The sequence below is a fragment of the Crinia signifera genome, chromosome 6 (genome assembly GCF_055691185.1).
Source record: "Crinia signifera chromosome 6, ASM5569118v1, whole genome shotgun sequence".
In the NCBI taxonomy this organism is placed as follows: domain Eukaryota; kingdom Metazoa; phylum Chordata; class Amphibia; order Anura; family Myobatrachidae; genus Crinia; species Crinia signifera.
The window spans coordinates 233,576,006-233,597,335 of NC_139222.1; the positions used below are offsets into that span (position 1 = coordinate 233,576,006).

The window sequence follows — 21,330 nt, forward strand, 5'->3', positions numbered from 1 at the left end:
GTACTCAACTAGCTGCGGGGATTTGTATAATGTAATATAATAATGTGAGTATTGAATGTAATATGGGGGTGGATGTATGTAATGTATCATAGTGGTGTGTATACGGGGTGTAATATGGGGGGATGTGTGTTATGTAATTGCAGTGTGTACTGGCTGTAATATGGGGGGAGGGATCCTCTTGCAACCTGTGGAGAGACTCCCAGGCCAATGCAGAGTTTTCTCTTGCCCAGAAAGCCACATAATTCTACTGGATTAACCCACTGCCATTGCAAATATAGGTCATCTGGATGTTCCAGAGTCCCCACTGCCCTGGCCGGATAGAAAGAGGCCGGGCACTGCAGAGTTAGGAGTAGTGGAGGCCGTGCCTGGAAGCCGTACCCTTATTCTGGCACTGTGCCTGTAGCAGTTCCTCAAACTGCAGCAACAGGTGGGGGTCTCTCAGAGTGGGGATTCCGTGCCCATGAGCTCCCCTCCTCAAGCCAGCTCTGCCAACTGTTCCACCTTTCTAATTTTATTTAGGTGTAAGAAAATCAGCTGAAGAATTCAAATTGGTGCAGCACAGGTCTCCTGGATCCTCCATGGTTATTGGTGTGTGCAGGGTGAGACTGGTCCCTCCAAGGTGAGCAGCCATCTTACTGCATACAGCAGCTGTCTAGGTTCCTCCCTCTTTCTCTCTCAGATTCTCCGCTATCCGTCTCACACTCTCCCTCTATCTTACACTCACACACACTCTCCTCTAACCCTCTCACACTCTCCCTCTATCTCACACCCACACTCTCTCTCACACACTCTCCTCTATCCCTCTCACACTCTCCCTCTATCTCACACTCTCACACACACTCTCCTCTAACCCTCTCACACTCTCCTCCCTCTATCTCACACCCACTGTTTCCCTCTTTCACACCGACACACTCGTTCTCAGATTCTCCTCTATCCCTCTCACACTCTCCCTCTATCTCACACTCTCACACACACTCTCCTCTAACCCTCTCACACTCTCCTCCCTCTTTCTCAGACCCACTGTTTCCCTCTCTTTCACACCGACACACTCGTTCTCAGATTCTCCTCTATCCCTCTCACACTCTCCCTCTATCTTACACCCACACACTCTCTCACACACACAGTGAGGGAGTGTATGTGAGACACACGCTCTCTCCTAATCTCGCACATCCTCTCACACTCCCTCTCTCAATACCTTCTCCCTCCCTCTCACACTCATTCTCTCCCTCACATCCACTCTCTCCCTCTGTCTCACACTCTATCCCTCCCTCTCACACTCTCTCCCTGGCTCCCTCTTATCACACACACACATATAGGCAGAAAAGTTTTCTTTCAAATGTTTAGTGCAGTGCTACAGTCAGAAACACTCACATCTGACCCAGGCCCAGAGTGTTCCACAGTTTTCTTCTGCCACTGCAGGACACACCCCTTAGTGGCTATAGGTACAAGTGAAGTTAGACACGCTGGGCGGAGCATGACACACCCTCTCAGCGGCACAACGCATTTTTTGAGCATTCAAAATCTCCCTGAAACTAGTTTTCAAAAGTAGGCAAGTATGGAGTACATGTGTGGAGAAGTGAGAGCAGCAGAGGCAGCAATGGGTATGGTACTCAAAAATAAACAAAATGTATCCCAACAAAGAGGGAGGGGGAAATTGCTAGGTACCTATACACAATGCTGTTGTCATTTTATGAAGCTGATACAGATATTACTGTACCTGTTCAGATTGTCTTTCAAGCAAGAAACTCTAGGTCACTACAATTCAGTAACAGTGGAGGGGGAGATAGCTAGGTACATATATATATACATACATACATGTTACTGTATCATGATGTGTGTAATATATGTGCTGGGTCGATCCCCCAGGGATCGCCAGCGCTGAGAGCATCAGGTGCTGCAGCTGGGAATCACCATAAACATCTATGCACTGTTAAGCCCACCCCCCAGACTACTCATTGCTGGCGATCCCTGGGGTATCGATCCAGCACATACATTACATACATAATTACATGTATGTATATACAGGTATGTGCCTAGCGATCCCTCCCTTCACTGCTTGGTCGGTGCAGCACAAACTGAATTGGAGCATGACACAGGGGTGTTATGTGTATGGGCACTAATCTGGGCATTATGTATATGGGCACTACTCTGTACATTATACAAGTGCGCTACTCTGGGCATTATGTGTAAGTGTCACTACTTTGTGCATTATGTGTATGGGGCACTATGGGCATTGTGACAGCGCAACTATGCATTGTGTAAGGGGGCGCTTCTGTGGACATTATGGGAGTTTTTCTGGTTCACTCGCAAAGGCAAATATGGACAAACTGATATCTATATTGCAGTGTAAAAATAAAGCAGCCAGCATTTACCCTGCACAGAAACAATATAACACCCAAATCTAACTCTCTCTGCACTTGTTACATCTGCCCCACCTGCAATTCACATGGTTTTGTCCATTAGACAGTGAATTTGCCTATGCGAGTGAACCAGAATAACCCTCTATGTGTAACCTACACTACTCTGGTCATTATGTGTAAGCGGCATTATGTATAAGTAGCATTACTGTGGGCATTATATGTAAAAGGCACTATTACTGTTGGCATTATATATATTAGGGGCACTACTGTGTGTAAGGGAAACTAGTGTGTGGTGTGATGTGAATCTGTGACACTATATGCAGTGTAAATTGAATAAGATTATCCTACTGTGTGCCGTAATTTGTAAAAACACTCCATATGTGAACATTACCCCTTTTTTTATCGTGCGAGCCTCAAACATGCACTGTCTATTATAAGGTATGGGAGGGCGCAAATTTATAGTTTGCAGGAGGGCGCCCAACACCCTTGCACCGGCCCTGAGTTGCACCAAAGGTTGTGCACCTGCTGCCCCTCACTGGTAATCAGTGTCGCATCACTGATCACCTTTTTTTTTTTGTGGGGTCTTTTTTAAATTTTTTTTTTACACACACTGTGATTTTGTGGGTGTCCTGTGGCCACTGTGCGCTGATCAGTGACGTACATCACTGATCAGCTTTTTCGGCACAGGGTTGATCTATTTTTTTTTTTTTTTTATCAAATTCCTGTTGCCTTTGAGCGCTGTTCAGTGACAGACGTTACTGACCAACATCTGTGCTCAATTTTTGGCGCAGGACCTTTTTTTTTTTTAACCCCTTCAATTTTTTTTTTTTAACCCCTTCAATTTTTTTTTTTTTTAACCCCTTCAATTTTTTTTTTTGGTATAAAGTATTTTTTTTTTCTGCACTACATACACATTACACACTACATTCCCCCCAGGTTGAAATAAAGTTTGTACCCCCCCCTACACTATACACGTGTTGAAACATTTCACTACCAGTAACACAAAAATAAAAATGGCATCCCAAATGTCATCCCAAATGTCATCCCAGTCATCCAGAAGAATGTATTCAGCAGAGGAGGCATATGCCATGCTTGCTTCTGACTCTGACACAGCCAGTGATGCAAGCGGGGAATTTGAAGGATTCGCCTTAAGCTCCTCTTCCTCCTCTGGTGATGAGGGACCCCCTCAAAGACGTCCCCGTAGAGCAGCTGAGACCCCCCCCCAATAATTGATCTCGTATGGACCCCACCACCAGACAATTTTGAGCCCCAGGTTCCTGAGTTTTTGGCCATGCCAGGAATCCAATTTGATTCCACAGGTCTCAGAGAAATTGACTTTTTCAAATTATTTTTCTCTGATGATTTTATAAATTTAATGGTGGACCAAACTAATTTATATGCCCAGCAGTTTATTGCTCAAAACCCCACGTCATCATTTGCTAGGTGGACCCCTGTAGATGCAGTAGAGATGATGACGTTTTGGGGTCTGGTGTTTCATATGGGCATAGTAAAAAAGCCAGAAATTAGGCAATATTGGAGTACAGATGTTCTGTACAGCACCCCATTTTACCGTATGGCCATGCCCCGGGCTCGATTTGAGACGATCCTTAAATTTTTGCATTACAACGATAATGCACAGTGCCCACCCAGAGATGATCCCACCTTTGACCGGCTATTCAAAGTCAGGCCGGTCATTGATCATTTCAGTGCCAAATTTGAAGACATGTACATCCCAGATAAATTCATTTGCATAGACGAGTCCCTTATACATTTTAAAGGAAGGGTTAAATTCCGCCAGTACCTTCCCAGTAAGAGGGCAAGGTATGGCATAAAAATGTAAAAATGTATAAGCTGTGTGAAAGCACCTCAGGGTACACTCACAGGTTTAGGGTATATGAAGGGAAGGATTCAAGAATTGAACCGCCAGAATGCCCCCTCGTAGGTGTTAGTGGAAAAATTGTCTGGGATTTAGTGCACCCCTTCCTGGATAAAGGTTATCACCTCTATGTGGATAACTTTTACACCAGCATCCCCCTGTTTAAGGCCCTTGGTTCAAGAGGTACAGCAGCTTGCGGTACTGTGCGCAAGAACCAAAGAGGCCTCCCAAAAACGCACATTGCCCAAGTAATGAGAAGGGGTGAAAGCAGGGGAATATGCACCGAAAATATGTTGTTGGTCAAATATAAGGACAAGAGGGATGTCCTTATACTGACAACAATTCACGGAGACAGTACCACCTCCGTCCCTGTACGAGGTACCAGTACCCACACCTCAAAACCTAATTGTATCCTGGATTACAATAGGTACATGGGCGGAGTGGATCTTTCAGATCAGGTACTGAAGCCGTACAGTGCCCTGCGGAAAACAAAAATCTGGTACAAGAAGCTGGCCGTGTATATCATCCAGATGGCACTGTATAACGTTTACGTGCTATTCCGTTCTACCGGCCAGAGGGGGACATTTATGCACTTTCAAGAGGAAGTCATAAAGGGCCTAATATTTGGGAACCAGCAGGCAGAGGGCCCCAGTACTTCTAGTACTGGCCCCCGTATTGTACCAGGGCAGCATTTTCCTGATGAAATCCCCTCCACTGGAAAAAAGGGCAGGACACAAAAAAGGTGCAAAGTTTGCTATAAAAAGGGAATAAGAAAGCAAACTATTTTCCAGTGTGACACTTGCCCCGACAAACCCGGCCTATGTATAAAGGAGTGTTTTAAAATATACCACACATCTATGGATTATTAGGTTCATAATTTCACCATGCTTCGGGGGTCTTGCTAATGCCACATAGCACCCACCATTCATTCCACCAGAATCTGAGCCGCAAAATCCAAAAATCACTCCTTCCCTTCTGAGTCCTGCCATGCACCCAACTGGTATTTTTTGGTCACATGTGAGGCATTGCCGTACTCGGGAGAAATTGGGGCACAGATTTTGGGGTGCTTTTTCTCCTTCATACCTTCTAAAAATGAAAAATTTTGAGCCAGAACTGCATTTTTGTGTAAAAAAATGTAATTTTTCATTTTCACTGCCCACTTGTATCAAAATTGGTGAAACCCCTGGGGGTTTGAAATGTACACTATACCCCTAGATGAATTCCCTGAGGGGTGTAGTTTGCAAAATGGGGTCACTTGTGGGGGGGTTCCACTGTATTGGTGCTTTGGGGGTCTTGCTAATGCGACATAGCACCCACCATCATTCCACCAGAATTTGTGCTGCAAAATCCAAATATCACTCCTTCCCTTCTGAGTCCTGCCACTTTTTGGTCACACATGAGGCATTGCCGTACTCGGGAGAAATTGGGGCACAGATTTTGGGGTGCTTTTTCTCCTTCATACCTTCTGAAAATGAAAAATTTTGAGCCAGAACTGCATTTTTGTGTAAAAAAATGTAATTATTCATTTTCACTGCCCACTTGTATCAAAATTGGTGAAACCCCTGGGGGTTTGAAATGTACACTATACCCCTAGATGAATTCCCTGAGGGGTGTACTTTGCAAAATGGGGTGACTTGTGGGGGGGTTCCACTGTATTGGTGCAACATAGCACCCACCATTCATTCCACCAAAATCTGTGCTGCAAAATCCAAAAATCACTCCTTCCCTTCTGAGTCCTGCCATGAACCCAACTGGTATTTTTTTGTCACATGTGAGGCATTGCCGTACTCGGGAGAAATTGGGGCACAGATTTTGGGGTGCTTTTTCTCCTTCATACCTTCTGAAAATGAAAATTTTTGAGCCAGAACTGCATTTTTGTGTAAAAAATGTAATTTTTCATTTTCACTGCCCACTTGTATCAAAATTGGTGAAACCCCTGGGGGTTTGAAATGTACACTATACCCCTAGATGAATTCCCTGAGGGGTGTACTTTGCAAAATGGGGTGACTTGTGGGGGGGTTCCACTGTATTGGTGCTTGGGGGGTCTTGCTAATGCGACATAGCACCCACCAAAATTCCACCAGAATCTGAGCTGCAAAATCCAAAAATCACTCCTTCCCTTCTGAGTCCTGCCATGCACCCAACTGGTATTTTTTGGTCACATGTGGGGCATTGCCGTACTCGGGAGAAATTGGGGCACAGATTTTGGGGTGCTTTTTCTCCTTCATACCTTCTGAAAATGAAAAATTTTGAGCCAGAACTGCATTTTTGTGTAAAAAATGTAATTTTTCATTTTCACTGCCCACTTGTATCAAAATTGGTGAAACCCCTGGGGGTTTGAAATGTACACTATACCCCTAGATGAATCCCCTGAGGGGTGTACTTTGCAAAATGGGGTGACTTGTGGGGGGGTTCCACTGTATTGGTGCTTGGGGGGTCTTGCTAATGCGACATAGCACCCACCAAAATTCCACCAGAATCTGAGCTGCAAAATCCAAAAATCACTCCTTCCCTTCTGAGTCCTGCCATGCACCCAACTGGTATTTTTTGGTCACATGTAAAGGCATTGCCGTACTCGGGAGAAATTGGGGCACATATTTTGGGGTGCTTTTTCTCCTTCATACCTTCTGAAAATGAAAAATTTTGAGCCAGAACTGCATTTTTGTGTTAAAAAATGTAATTTTTCATTTTCACTGCCCACTTGTATCAAAATTGGTGAAACCCCTGGGGGTTTGAAATGTACACTATACCCCTAGATGAATTCCCTGAGGGGTTTAGTTTGCAAAATGGGGTCACTTGTGAGGGGGTTCCACTGTATTGGTGCTTGGGGGGTCTTGCTAATGCGACATAGCTTCCACCAAAATTCCACCAGAATCTGAGCTGCAAAATCCAAAAATCACTCCTTCCCTTCTGAGTCCTGCCATGCACCCAACTGGTATTTTTTGGTCACATGTGAGGCATTGCCGTACTCGGGAGAAATTGGGGCACAGATTTTGGGGTGCTTTTTCTCCTTCATACCTTCTGAAAATGAAAAATTTTGAGCCAGAACTGCATTTTTGTGTAAAAAAATGTAATTTTTCATTTTCACTGCCCATTTGTATCAAAATTGGTGAAACCCCTGGGGGTTTGAAATGTACACTATACCCCTAGATGAATTCCCTGAGGGGTGTACTTTGCAAAATGGGGTGACTTGTGGGGGGGTTCCACTGTATTGGTGCAACATAGCACCCACCATTCATTCCACCAAAATCTGTGCTGCAAAATCCAAAAATCACTCCTTCCCTTCTGAGTCCTGCCATGCACCCAACTGGTATTTTTTGGTCACATGTGAGGCATTGCCGTACTCGGGAGAAAGTGGGGCACAGATTTTGGGGTGCTTTTTCTCCTTCATACCTTTTGAAAATGAAAAATTTTGAGCCAGAACTGCATTTTTGTGTAAAGAAATGTAATTTTTCATTTTCACTGCCCACTTGTATCAAAATTGGTGAAACCCCTGGGGGTTTGAAATGTACACTATACCCCTAGATGAATTCCCTGAGGGGTGTAGTTTGCAAAATGGGGTCACTTGTGGGGAAGTTCCACTGTATTGGTGCTTGGGGGGTCTTGCTAATGCGACATAGCACCCACCAAAATTCCACCAGAATCTGAGCTGCAAAATCCAAAAATCACTCCTTCCCTTCTGAGTCCTGCCATGCACCCAAATGGTATTTTTTGGTCACATGTGAGGCATTGCCGTACTCGGGAGAAATTGGGGCACAGATTTTGGGGTGCTTTTTCTCCTTCATACCTTCTGAAAATGAAAAATTTTGAGCCAAAACTGCATTTTTGTGTAAAAAATGTAATTTTTCATTTTCACTGCCCAGTTGTATCAAAATTGGTGAAACCCCTGGGGGTTTGAAATGTACACTATACCCCTAGATGAATTCCCTGAGGGGTGTAGTTTGCAAAATGGGGTCACTTGTGGGGGGGTTCCTAAATTTTAGAATCTTATGGTGCCTAGAAACCTACATGGTGCCTAAAAAATAATCTCATAAAAAGGAGGCTCCAAAATCAAGTAGGTGCTCCTTCTATTATGAAGCCTGTGGTTTGGTCAACGTGCACACTAGGGCCACATATAGGATATTTATGAAAATAAAAGAATTGGGGGAATCAATTTTTAGTCACATTTCTCTAGTAAAATGTACTGTGTTCCTTAGAAAAATGTATTAAAATTGCAAATCTGCAAAAAAAATGAAATTTTGAAATTTCACCTACACTTTGTTTTAATTCCTGTGAAACACCTAAAGGGTTAACAAACTTCCAAAATGCTGTTTTGAATACTGTGAGGGGTGCAGTTTTTGAAATGGTATCATTTATGGGGGTGTCTCACATACAAGTCCCTCAAAGTCACATCAGAACTGAACTGGTCCCTAAAAAAATCAGTGTTTGAAATTTTCTTTAAAATTTGAGAATTTGCTATTCATATTGTAAGCCTCCTAGTGTCCAAAAAAATTAAAAGGAAGTTGAAATAATGATGGAAACATAAAGTAGACATATGGTCTATGTTAGTTATTAACTATTTTGAGTGGTATGATTATTTGTCTCACAAGCAGAAAATTTAACATTTTGCAAATTGCAAAATTTTCCATTTTTTCACGACATTTTGGTATTTTTCACAAAAAAACACAGACTGTATCGACCCAAATTTACCACTAATTTGAAGTACAATGTGTCACGAAAAAACAATCTCAAAATCACTGGGATAAGTAAAAGCAAAAAAAGTTATCCCCACTTAAGTGAGACATGTCAGATTTGAAAAAAAGGGCTCTGTCAGGAACGCAAAAACTGGCTCTGTCAGGAAGGGGATATCCAACACATGTTGCTATAGCAAAATGTACTAAAGGTAAAATGCTGTAAAAAAAAAACAGTTTTGTTTTTCTTTTTCCCAATTTTTATATGTACTGAGCCCTTTGGTGTAAATACATTTTTATGACTTTTTATCGAAGTGGAACATGAAATCTATATTTATTATTATTTATGAGTTTTCATTTTAAATGCAAATGTTGTGGTGTATTGTACGCTGTTACAAACACAATGATTTGTCCATAAAGAAATGCATAGCCTTTTCAGATTAAGCATACCAGTTTGAAGTGCAGGTGCTTAATCAACATGACCAATTTAGAACAATTATTGGAATGTTTAAAAACAGGTCCTGTGCCCAGAATATAAAATGATAAAGATTTCTTACCTGCCTAGAGTTCACAATCATCTGGATACTATAACACAGGATGAATCAAATGGCAAGCTTTTTTTATACTGTAATTTTTTTTTTTAAATCACATGTATATACAGTATGTATTTATGTATGTGTATGTTAAAAAAAAGGACAACAATAAGACACTAAGAGGGGTATTCAATGTGGTATTTTGCCTGTCGAACAGTAGGCATGCCAGAACATTTTCGGTCAGCTTGCATGCAACTAAACAGGCAGAATTCAATATTCCGCCTGTCAAGTGGTGAAAAGTGGGCGTGTTGGAGCTTATAGTGTATGGATGCTCCACTTCTCATAATTGTACATTTTAAGCTCCAGGCCCATAAGGCCCTTAACCTGCACACTACTCTAGTTATGGGGGGGGGATCTTAGAATGCACACCCGATTTACATGAGGTGCTATCATGCTGGGACTTGTAGTTCTGCAAAGAAAGACATGTGGTGCAGATGCACACTCCATATTATTGATCAAATTCAATCAATAATAGAGGTTCTTGGTATATTCATTGGCCAAGAAATATTTGCCCACCAACCAGCTTCACGGTAACCTCATTTTTGGTGGGTCCCTAATACTAAGAATCTGGGGCGCGGAACCCCAAAAAGGCCAGCATAAGCCAGTCACCCCAGGACAGCACACAAGTGAAAAACTAAGCTATAAATGTGTGTTAATAAGAAAGAAGCAGAAGCTAGAGGTTAAAAAGTGTAGTGCTAGGAAGTATAGTATTAGTGAAAATAAATAGTGCTAAATAAATGTTAGGGTGTGCCACCCCGAAAGCAACTCGGTTACACCAACCCAAGGGGAGCCGCGCCCCAAATCCATCTCCAAGACTAGCAATTAGTGTAAATATTTAGGTCTTACCTTCATTGTGCCCTCAGTTTGCAGTCTGTGGCTACCAGGGACCAAACTGGTGAACTAATGTTCAGATCAGGTGGGCGGGGTGCTACTCTAAGTTGAAGGAGTCCCAACCTTCAGGTGTACAGGTGTACACAATGTTAGCTTAGGGGGGGGATCTTAGAATGCACACCCGATTTACATGAGGTGCTATCATGCTGGGACTTGTAGTTCTGCAAAGAAAGACATGTGGTGCAGATGCACACTCCATATTATTGATCAAATTCAATCAATAATAGAGGTTCTTGGTATATTCATTGGCCAAGAAATATTTCCCCACCAACCAGCTTCACGGTAACCTCATTTCTGGTGGGTCCCTAATACTAAGAATCTGGGGCGCGGAACCCCAAAAAGGCCAGCATAAGCCAGTCACCCCAGGGCAGCACACAAGTGAAAAACTAAGCTATAAATGTGTGTTAATAAGAAAAAAGCAGAAGCTAGAGGTTAAAAAGTGTAGTGCTAGGAAGTATAATATTAGTGAAAATAAATAGTTCTAAATAAATGTTAGGGTGTGCCACCCCAAAAGCAACTCGGTTACACCACTCTAGTCTACTCTAGTTATGGTCCTGCGTGTGCATCATGTTCCAAATTCAATGTTTTTTTTTGTTTGTTTTTTTTACCTGAGGTTGTTGCAATTACAGTATGGGGAAGATGTTTGCAAAATGAAAAAGCTTCATATGCCTTATCCCTGGGGTTTGCACCTTTTACGGGAAAGAGTTGTCACAAAGAGCAATTTGAGAAAAGAAGAGTTATCACACATATCTGTTTACTATAAAGTATGAAAAATGTGCTCATCTGCCAAACTTTATGAAACCTTCCTTCTCCAAAAAGTGATAATCACTTCATCACAAATGCTCAGTATATATATATATATATATATATATATATATATATATATATATATATATATGTATGTTCATAAATATCCAAAAACATGACCAATTTAGTGAATAAAAATATTTAAAATGGCGTCATAATAGACCATTTATAGCACATATCAATGGTATCTTTATAGGATTTTGTATTACTTGTGAAACATTGTCATCCCTTCATATGAGTAAATGCCAATATTAAATATATTTTACAAAAAAATAATAATTTATAACAATAGCAAAACAGGAAATCATGGTGTAGTCATTTTAAAATATATGTTATATTTAATTAATATAAATGTATACATAAAAGAATAATAAGTAGAACCTACTTATCTAAAAAGACCAGTTCCTTGAGTATATGGACCATGAGTCTCCAACAAATAACCATTGTATTTCTTCCACTTAAGACTTCCTCAGAGGTATAAATATTTAATACACTGGTAAGTAAGACTGGTTACTAAGCTCTGATCTCATCACATTCACACTAAGTTGTAGCTACAGCACTGTGACCTATTTGAACATGTAAGAATTTTACATAAAACAATGCAATAGTAGCAACTTCAAAAACTATTCCTGATCAAGTTGAACATTACAGTTCTGGGATATAGGACCAACCATGTTTAGATCGACGATACCATGATCGACCACTAGTGGTCAAAAGCGTTGTTAGATGCCTAAACATAGTCACCTGCGTATAGTTAGAAAGTGATGGAAGATCGATACCTGTGAATGATCGACGTGAACATGGCCAACAGTAGCAAGGTTGACACAAGTTTTTTATATTTTTCTAGTGACGAATGTCACAGGGGTCCCCTTGGACACTGTGTATGTGCACAGTGTCCCTTCACATGGCTCCCTACTCTCACCATGCTTTAGGCACGGTGCCTTGCTATGCTCGGCACACTATTATAACCTACCTCTATGTCCACTTGCATAGTATGAACCAAGTGGACCTACACCAATAAAACAAGAAAAGCTAGTTTTGACCTTGCTACTGTCAACCACATTCCCGTTGATCATTCACAGACATCTATCTCCCATCACTGTCTATCTAGACGCCATTGACCAAGTTTAGGAGTCTAACTAGATGCCTTCGACCACTAGTGGTCGATCATGGTATTGTCAAACTAAACATGATCGATCCGCTCTCTGGATTCAGAATGTTACATTGTTAAAGGTACTGTTTACAAAACAATGTAATAAGCAAATGCTTATTGTAGTTTATTAGGTTAAGGTGAACCACATTCTTGTGGTAGTGAGTTTATGCTTCACATCTCCACCAGTGAAGTGCTATTGTATGGATCTGGAACCCTTATCCATTGTTTTTCAGAACTGGCTAAGAAAAGGACATGTAAATGCAGTCTGGATAGAGTAAGGCCAGGTTTATGTAATTGCAAACTGAGGTAGACCATTTATTAGATGTATCTTTTGCTGGTGTTGGTGGTATAGACAAAAAACTAGCATCAAATTTCAAAGGTGTTACCAGCAGAGATGAATGGTTCAGTTTTGTTGAAAACAGAGCACACATGAACTTTGGGATTCCGATTCCGGTTCCGTTCCAACAGACTCCTGACTCGTGTCACTTTGGGGTTCTGAGCAGGGACATGCTCCCCTGTCATTTTGTTTAAAATAAGCAGTGGGCTAAAAAAGCACATTAAAAATAACACCAAAAGCTGTACTTCTAGAAGTGCCTAATTGGCAGGGACTGCTGTGATTGGACAGCTGCTGTCCAATCACAGGATCCCCGCCATTAAAGCTTCTGATAGTGCCGCTTTTGCTCCCCTGTGACCTGTGCCCCGAATCCCGAGTCCCAGTTCCCTGCCTGTGTGCGGTGTGCCTGCTCCCCTCTCTCCTGCTTTGTGAGTACAATTTATTTTTTCCCGGGGGTAGGAAATGGAGTCGGTGGGTGGGGACGGCTGCTGAGGGCATGGGTGTTGGCGGTGGCCAGGTGCGGGGGGCGGTGGGCAGGGACAGATGTTGTGGCATGGGACGATTGCTGGCTGCTGCTGGAGCGGGTGTCAGCGGCAGCCAGGTGCAGGGGGCTACGGAGTGCCTCTCCGTTCACAGCCACCACCGCACGTCACTGGTTCGAACCGAGTCTCGGTTCAGGTCATCTTGCCAATTTCTGATTTGGGATTTAAAAATTAAATCTTGCATATTTTGGCTAGCATGTTAGTCCCTCCCACTTGATTTTAGGCACCATTTCTAACTGGAAATGACTGCAAATAAAAGTAATTGACGTTATACAGTTATACATATATATGTAAAACTGTGGGAGCAAAAACAGGTTCAAATTACATTAACTAATTAATTTAATTACTTTAGCTGTTTTTTTTTAAATACATTTTAAATACATTTTAAAGAAATACAGCATAGACACTTGAGGGTGGTTTTGCCAAAACAAAGCCATGACAATGATTTAGAACCAAAACCAAGATTTTGTACATGGGTCTGCACACATCTCTAGTGACCAGTGGGGTCCATAAAGACACTATTATTGTTTTAAAATCTGTATGGAATCACTCATGGTATAATGCACTGTATTTGTGGGCACTGTTGCTATTCTAATATACTGTAATTTGTGTAAGTTAATGGACCTTATTCTGGTTGATTCGTTTGCATGCAAATTTGCAGTCATGTGAAGCGATGCCCATACCACATGCACACAGGTGTGTTCACAACAGGACACAAAATACCCATACGGTTGGGTGTTCCTAGGCACAACAGAAACATGCACTGTGCGAATGTACACACACTCACAAAACTTTTTCCCCCGATCCTGTAGGCACACAGAGGCACGCAACTCATTTAAACATGCTCATCACTACACTTCAATTATATCTATTGCCTCATTGTATATATTGAAACAAATTCAATTAATTAGTGTCTATTATCATGTATTACCTATGTGTATTGTGAAAATGTTTGCACTACTTTGTCATCCGTTCTGCCTTTCATTTCCAAATACACCTGTGCCTATCCTTTATATAATGTGTGTTTCTGGGAAAATGAAGCAGGAAAGGTATAAATGTTTAAAGTGGAATAGTGTGTTTACCATGGGCCTGCATTGAGTAGATGTGGTTAGTTAATTGTTTAAAGAGAAAAATGTGTATGGTGCACGGGTGAGTATTGTGTGCAGCTGCATGTATTTTAGCTACTGTGCATGCTGATTGGTGTTGCGAACGTTGGTCCGCTAAGCTGCTGCCCTGCGAGACCTGAGAGTCACTTTTTTTTTTCTGGCGAATGTTTTGCAGCCTGAGCACTGCAAGTGTACACGCAAGGTTGCGAAGCCACCACCCAACACTTTTGGTCAACTCCCCTTGTATATGTCCAGTTTTCTGCCTATTTTTGCCCTCTTGCAAAGCCACGCCCAGAGAAACACATCACGTTACACCTTCATTTTAGGTCTCTTTCGCAAGGTATTTCTGTGCGCAAGGGTGCGAGTCTGCATGAACTATGAAACATGCACATGCGCACTGCAGCAGTTGCGCATGTGTAATGAGCTAAATTCCACCATGCGTGCTAATTTGCATGAAAGCGTATCAATCAGAATAATGCCCAATATGTATTGGGCACCACTGACATAATTTACAGAGGGAACTGATAACATAATGGTGCTGAGTTGAATGGCTCCATGCATGTATGCAGATGGTAAATATTTCAGCACACAGTGAACAATGCAATCGCAACAAGCTGTTTTGTGGGAGCGTTGTGAGAGTGTTGTTGGCATGTAGTTTAAGTTCTGTTCTATTCTTGTGATGCGTACAGAGAAGAAAAGCCGGTTTCAGAGAAATATCTTGCCCCTACAGTACACTGGGGCTAGTGCAAGTGCCATTACTAATGATGATGGTTGCATTGGTGGACAGAAAAGCAGTGGGTGGAGCGGCTTATGCTTGCCACTGCATACTGTAGATCCTTGCATTAGCCCTACCTAAACTCACATTAGTATCAGGCTTACAGCGCAACAGCTGGAAATGCGGTCATTTGTCTGTATCGAGACAACGGGCCCGCAGGGGAGGTGGGCGATCCACGTCCCCCCGTCGGGATTTCGGCGGTCGGGATTCCAGCGTCGGGATTTTGACCGCCGGGATTTCATACCAATCCCAATTCAACTGATATAATACATGGTAGTTATACTGTGCAGTATGATCTCTCTAACGTATACTATAGAGATAAATGTAAAATTAAAAATTAACAAAAGACACATAAAGAAAACCCTCTGTCCAACTACTCTACATTTAAGGAGGATTGGTAGTCTGGAGGAGGGAGGTTGTTGATTAGGGCTGTTTTTATTAATAAAGTGTGTTCATTTTTTAATAACAATGGCCCTTATTCTGGTTGGTGCGGTAATATCCGCGTGCGTTCGTGCCGCCGATGTTTTGAGTTTGCGCATGTGCAGAGGCGTCTCTGCGCATGTGCGAGCCGGACGCACGGCCACATTCCGCATGAAATGTGTACACTACGAACAGGGGGTGGAGAGGGGTGTAAAGGGCTGTTTGGGCTCATTACCATATGTTTACACCCCGCGTTTCATGGGCGTTCCCATGCAAACGCTGGGCGTACGTATGGTAATGCGGCCGTGACGCACGTGTAGGGGGCGGACATGTGACATTGCCGGATGTCAGCTGCCCGCCCAGATCCCTGCTTTTGCACGGAGAAATGCCCGTGTGGTCTGAGGTTGCGGGAGCTGGCGGACCACTCGGCCCTGCATTCGATGTTCTGCGACCATCGAATGATGGGGGAGGTTCCCTGAGATGGAGGAGGTGTATTCATGAGAAATACACTTGCGGTCCGTTCGGACAGCTTCTTACCGCGTACGGACGGAGTTGGCGATCCGTATGGAAGGCAGGGTTTAGGACGCACGGTGCTGGCCGCATATTCGGATCCGGCCGCACCGATCAGAATAAGGGCTGTTGTCTCTGTAAGATCTTGTACTTCGAATGTTCAACTTATTTCAACATAATAGATCTGAATAGCCAACAATATTCCTTTTCTATGACCTACAGTACGAGGTCCGTTTCCAATTATCTGCACCACTATAACAAAGCACTCGCTTATTTCAAAAGTAATTTTACAACAGCATTCCTAATGATACATCTGCTGATAGCCCGTCCATTTACTGTATTTGAAAATCCTTTCATCCTTCTGCATGATTTAAATTATATTATTATACAGGGATATCATTATGTAAAGTCAAAAGCAATATTGCAATCTACCATGTGCAATTCCTATATATACATTGTATCTCCAAAAGAGAAAAGAGTGTGTGTGTGTGTGTGTGTGTGTGTGTGTGTGTGTATATATATATCAATTTAATACAATATTTTTCATGTTTCAGTGCATCACTCCTTTACTAATGACACAGATTTTTATCATTAAATACTTTCCTTTTCCCCATCATATCCGACATGCTGTGCAATGTTACACACACACACACTGTGGTTATCTACTCTAAGTGCTTTTCAAATGCTTTAATATAGAATGAATTATCTAACATTTACGTGAAGTCTAGAAAACTCATTAGAACTCCATATTATAAATGTTTCACAACCTGTGGAAGATATAAGATAACCGGCTATCTTGGTGATGAGTATTAATGATGTAGTTCACAGGGGTTCTCGTTTGCTAAATCTTCTCCGTTTGACTCCCCATTTCACTTACCAAATTCTTGTTATCCCTATAGCAGGAGTCAGTGACTGATTCAACATCTGGTTTATGCTGATAAGAGGTTAGGAAAGGCTTATTAGAATTTGAAACTACAGTTCTTAGTGAACCTTGTTAGAGATGATATAATTCAATGCCCTTTACTTTCATAAAAATAAAAAATAAATTAATGAATTAAACTTCCTGTCAATATTTTGGTGGCATGTTCTATAGGATAATTTATTGTATGATACTAAGTACAGTATATAAACAGATATTGATACATGATTTAGATGCCATTTATTTATTTTTACAATTCTTCACTGTGAAGCGAGTGTTAATCTTTACTAAGGCGCATCTAAAAATAAATAAGCCCCCAGTGGAGCATTGAACTTTACAGCCTTGCTCCATGCGAACATTCAGGTATGAACTAGAGCAATGTGGTACATGGCCAATCTTCTGGCCGATGGACCACGCTACACATCGTACAGTAAAAAGGAAGGCACGATCCCTAGTTCTGTCCTTAACTACACTGCAGGGCGCTGCATGCAAATACGTTCTAGATTTTTCGAATTTCACAATGTACATAATATTATTGTATTAAAGAACAGACCTATATTTACTATAATGTGCACTGGGCTGCTTGTCAGGCCTTGGTACAGTATATACAGTACATTAAATGTATATTGTATTCTGTAGTGCTACTGTTTATACACAAACGCGGCTATTCAGCACTGTACTGTAGTTTTCAATAGTGGCTCAATTGCCACCCAGTTGTGAAGCAATGTAAGGGACTAAACTGACGTGGTCAGTAACCCTTTATAACTATATTTTACTGTTGGAAGAAACCTATATTTATGGAACAAACCAGATTGGATCCTCATTTACCCCTGATGAAGTCCTAAGGGACGAAACGCGTAGGCTTTCGTATCCTAAGAAGTCTTACACATCTTGAAGTTGGATCTGTTGTCATTCACTTGAACTAAACTGTATCTGAATTTGTAATCTGCATCAAATTTTGTACAAACTCATTTTTTATTGATATTTCATCATTGTAAAGAAAATTTGAATAAATACAAATCTTATGTACCAATGTATGATTTATAATGTACTAAAGTGGTGAAATAGACAGAGCGCACATCTATCTCTTCTTCCTTCCATCTTTCCCACCTGGTACCTATATTAACAGCTAGGTACGGTAGAAGTGCAGCTCACAAACCAGCGCAGAAAAAGGACCACACTCCCCCCACTTTTGATATATATATATATATCAGTCCAATGAAAAGAGGCACACAGACGTTTTTGCAATAGATGAAAAATCTAATTAGGCATAGATTTTTCATCTATGGCAAAAACGTCTCTGTGCCTCTTTTCATTGGACTGATATTGGATTATTTTTGGAGTGCACCAGACTGGATGTCCAGTTTTATTGGGAGTGCCGGCATAAAAGAACTGTATATATATATATATATATATATATATATATATATATATATATATATATATATATATACTGTAGGGTGGTGATGATTTATTTTTTTAGAAATGTTGCTTACTGTATCTGGTTGATGCTAAAACTGTATCTTTGTTGCCATGGTAATAGCAATAAAGTGAATCAAATCAAAATAATCAAATATGTTACTTTTTAATTGATTTATGTCAGTCTAGTGCTCGTGGCTGTCCAGTAACATTTCATATGACATTAGAAAATTATATATATGCTTATAGTAATATGCAATTAATAAAATATCACTTTGCAAATAGCACCATTATTCAGAATACCAAAGCCAAATTATTTGTCATCTTTAAAATGAATGCAAGTCACTGTACTTTAACATTCTGACTTTCAGGGTGAAATTTAAATTAGAAAAAAGGAATAAGATTATTTTCTATTACCTTAAGTCATAAGGCTTTCTATACAGTGCTGTAGTACAGATGGAATAATATCATTTTTTAGTCTGGAAAAAAAATCTCAAATGTTAGTGGTACATGCTAAACGAAAGAGCAACTTCATTCTTCCTATCAATTTTAAGTACATTGATTATATCATCTGGACAAACTGATATTTCAAATTGAATGGAATGTTCACAAGCTATTCCATCTATATGCTAACAAATTAGATAACAGGGAATAAAATATTTTTTTTTACCATAAATTTGCATTTAAGATTTATTTTACAAATATCTATTACATATGGGTAACCATTAAATAATGTGTTTGTTTAAAATAAATTTGCGATTTTAAACCGTTTAATGCTTTTTTTTGCCCATAAAGTAGGCTCCTATATAATTTATAATTAACATTGCTTTCCTTTTGTAACCTATTCCAAAAAAAAAAAAAAAAATTACACCATGGTTCCATGTTGTCATTCTCCCGTTTATTGTAACTTCACAAATAGCATTCTAAATTGATTATGGACTTGTGAAAAGCTCACAGGAAACAGAGCGAAACCAGTTAGAGATACCTTTTTGTTCTTTCAAAATTAGGTCTCACCATGGGTGCCAGCCTGCTTGGAGACATGATTCTTGGTGACTGCTAGCCATAGTGGTGTGACTCCAGGAAAAGCTGCTTGGGAGATTTCAAAAACCTGAAAAATAACTGCAGTTACACAGCCAAATGTACACAGCCAAATGTTATGGAGTTTTATGGACCTGCATGTATGATCCTACATAGGTCTAGGGCAGGTTATTTTAGCCTAGGAGATCCTGCTAACAGGGCCATCTTAACATATGGGGTTGCTGGGTAGCTGCCCTAGGGCCCCAGAAGTCTAGTGCCCTCCAAGCAAGGGTTGCTAATTGTTGGATAGCTAATAGCAGGTGGAGAGACACCGCAGGAAGTTCTGGTTTTTTTTTTACTTTAGTTGGGGCCCTAGTGCATTGCTTTGCCTATGGCCCACAATGCCATTAAGACGGACCTGCCTGCTAACCAAGCCAGCAATAACAAGACTTTGGAAATTTCTTCCCAACTTGTTTGTAGATCTATTTGCGCACTTCAGTGATTACAACCCAAAAACCTGTTGTGATGAGCATTCACATAAATTAGTAAGTAAGGGGGATCAATCTAAGGATCCTTGGAGTATAGATACAAGAGATGTTAGGTCTCCTTTTTTTGTCTTAATGGTTTTCATGCCATATTACAGGTTGAGTATCCCTTATCCAAATATGCGTTATCCAAATTATTCAGAAAACCATAGTTTCCAGAATTTTTTTTTTGCTGCTAAAAGTACTACTGTGACATCTGTAACCGCACTACTGAGTACATACAGGTATGCAACAGCATTAATAGGACCAAGTTGTGTTCTCAAATAGCTTGTAAATATGAGAATTTGTTTGGGGGGTGCTGGCAACGGCAGCCCGGGGGGGGGTGGGGGTGACACTGGTGTAATGCCTGGGGGAGTGAGGCGGCGGCCGGTGTTTGTTATGTGGGGCGGGGGGGCTCACCTGCTTCTCCTGGTGTGGAAAGGGATTAGTGGAAGCCTGCGCTGCCGCCACACATGAAGTCCCGTGGGAGGTACTGTGCACTATCGCGCATGCACAGCAGCCCTCCCGTGGCCATTTTGGATGTGGGCAAAGTGCCCAGACAGTCCAGGGGGAGCGCAGCCAGGTTAGGTGCGTTTCCTGTAGGGAAGCTGAGTATAAGTATTTAAACACTTTCTGGTTATGTTTTATCAAGTTTATATATCACGCAAGTCAGGTATATCTTGTTGCCATGCTGATAATGTGCATTTCCATAGCCCTGGTGCATTTATCTGTTTAGCTGCTATGTAGTAGTAATGTAATGTAAATGAGCAGGTGCGAGATATGAGAAGTACAGAGTGAATAGGGTCAGTTATTGCTGTCAGGGGCATACTGTAGCAGTAGGTAAAATTTGTATAAAATGGCTTCCCTGTAAGTACATGAAAAATTGTCTATTTGTGACAAGGAATTTTTCTTTTAAGGCAAAGAAAGAAAGCATTCAGCCACCTGGATCAAAAACAAATGGAGCTACAGTAATACCAAAATCCCTCCACGAAATGAAATCTGAGTTATGAAGACCTGGGCAAAACTAAGGATTTCCCCAGAAGGTGGTGAAGGAGGAAGAGAAAGGGCATCTCCCTACTTTTTTGTTGGTGTATATCCATGATGTATGTGTCTCTACATAACATGTTTTGTAAAACATGAGAGGGTATGTGTTTCTTGGGGACATGTAACAGAGCAGTTTCTGAAAAGGGAGAGAATACTGTAACTCCTGATCCAGATCATAATTCACAAAAACAGAGCGCTTCCAAATGCAATCGGTAATACAGATGGAGCCTTCTTCAACTAGCCTTCTCTGGAGAGCCAGTGCAAGCTGCAGGGCAGATGTAAAATGTGCAGCGTTACATTTTGGTGAGTTATTTTGTTTCAATGCAGGGAAAATACTGACTGCTTTATTTTTACACTGCAATTTAGATAT

General features: G+C 41.2%; 1 long non-coding RNA gene across 1 annotated transcript; it reads left to right on the forward strand.

The window, feature by feature from the left end:
* The first annotated feature begins 220 nt into the window (after window positions 1-220).
* Window positions 221-21,056, forward strand: LOC146007235 (uncharacterized). Its single transcript, XR_014444294.1, has 2 exons — window positions 221-619; window positions 20,834-21,056. It is a non-coding gene; the product is annotated as an uncharacterized LOC146007235 (long non-coding RNA).
* Window positions 21,057-21,330: the final 274 nt, after the last annotated feature.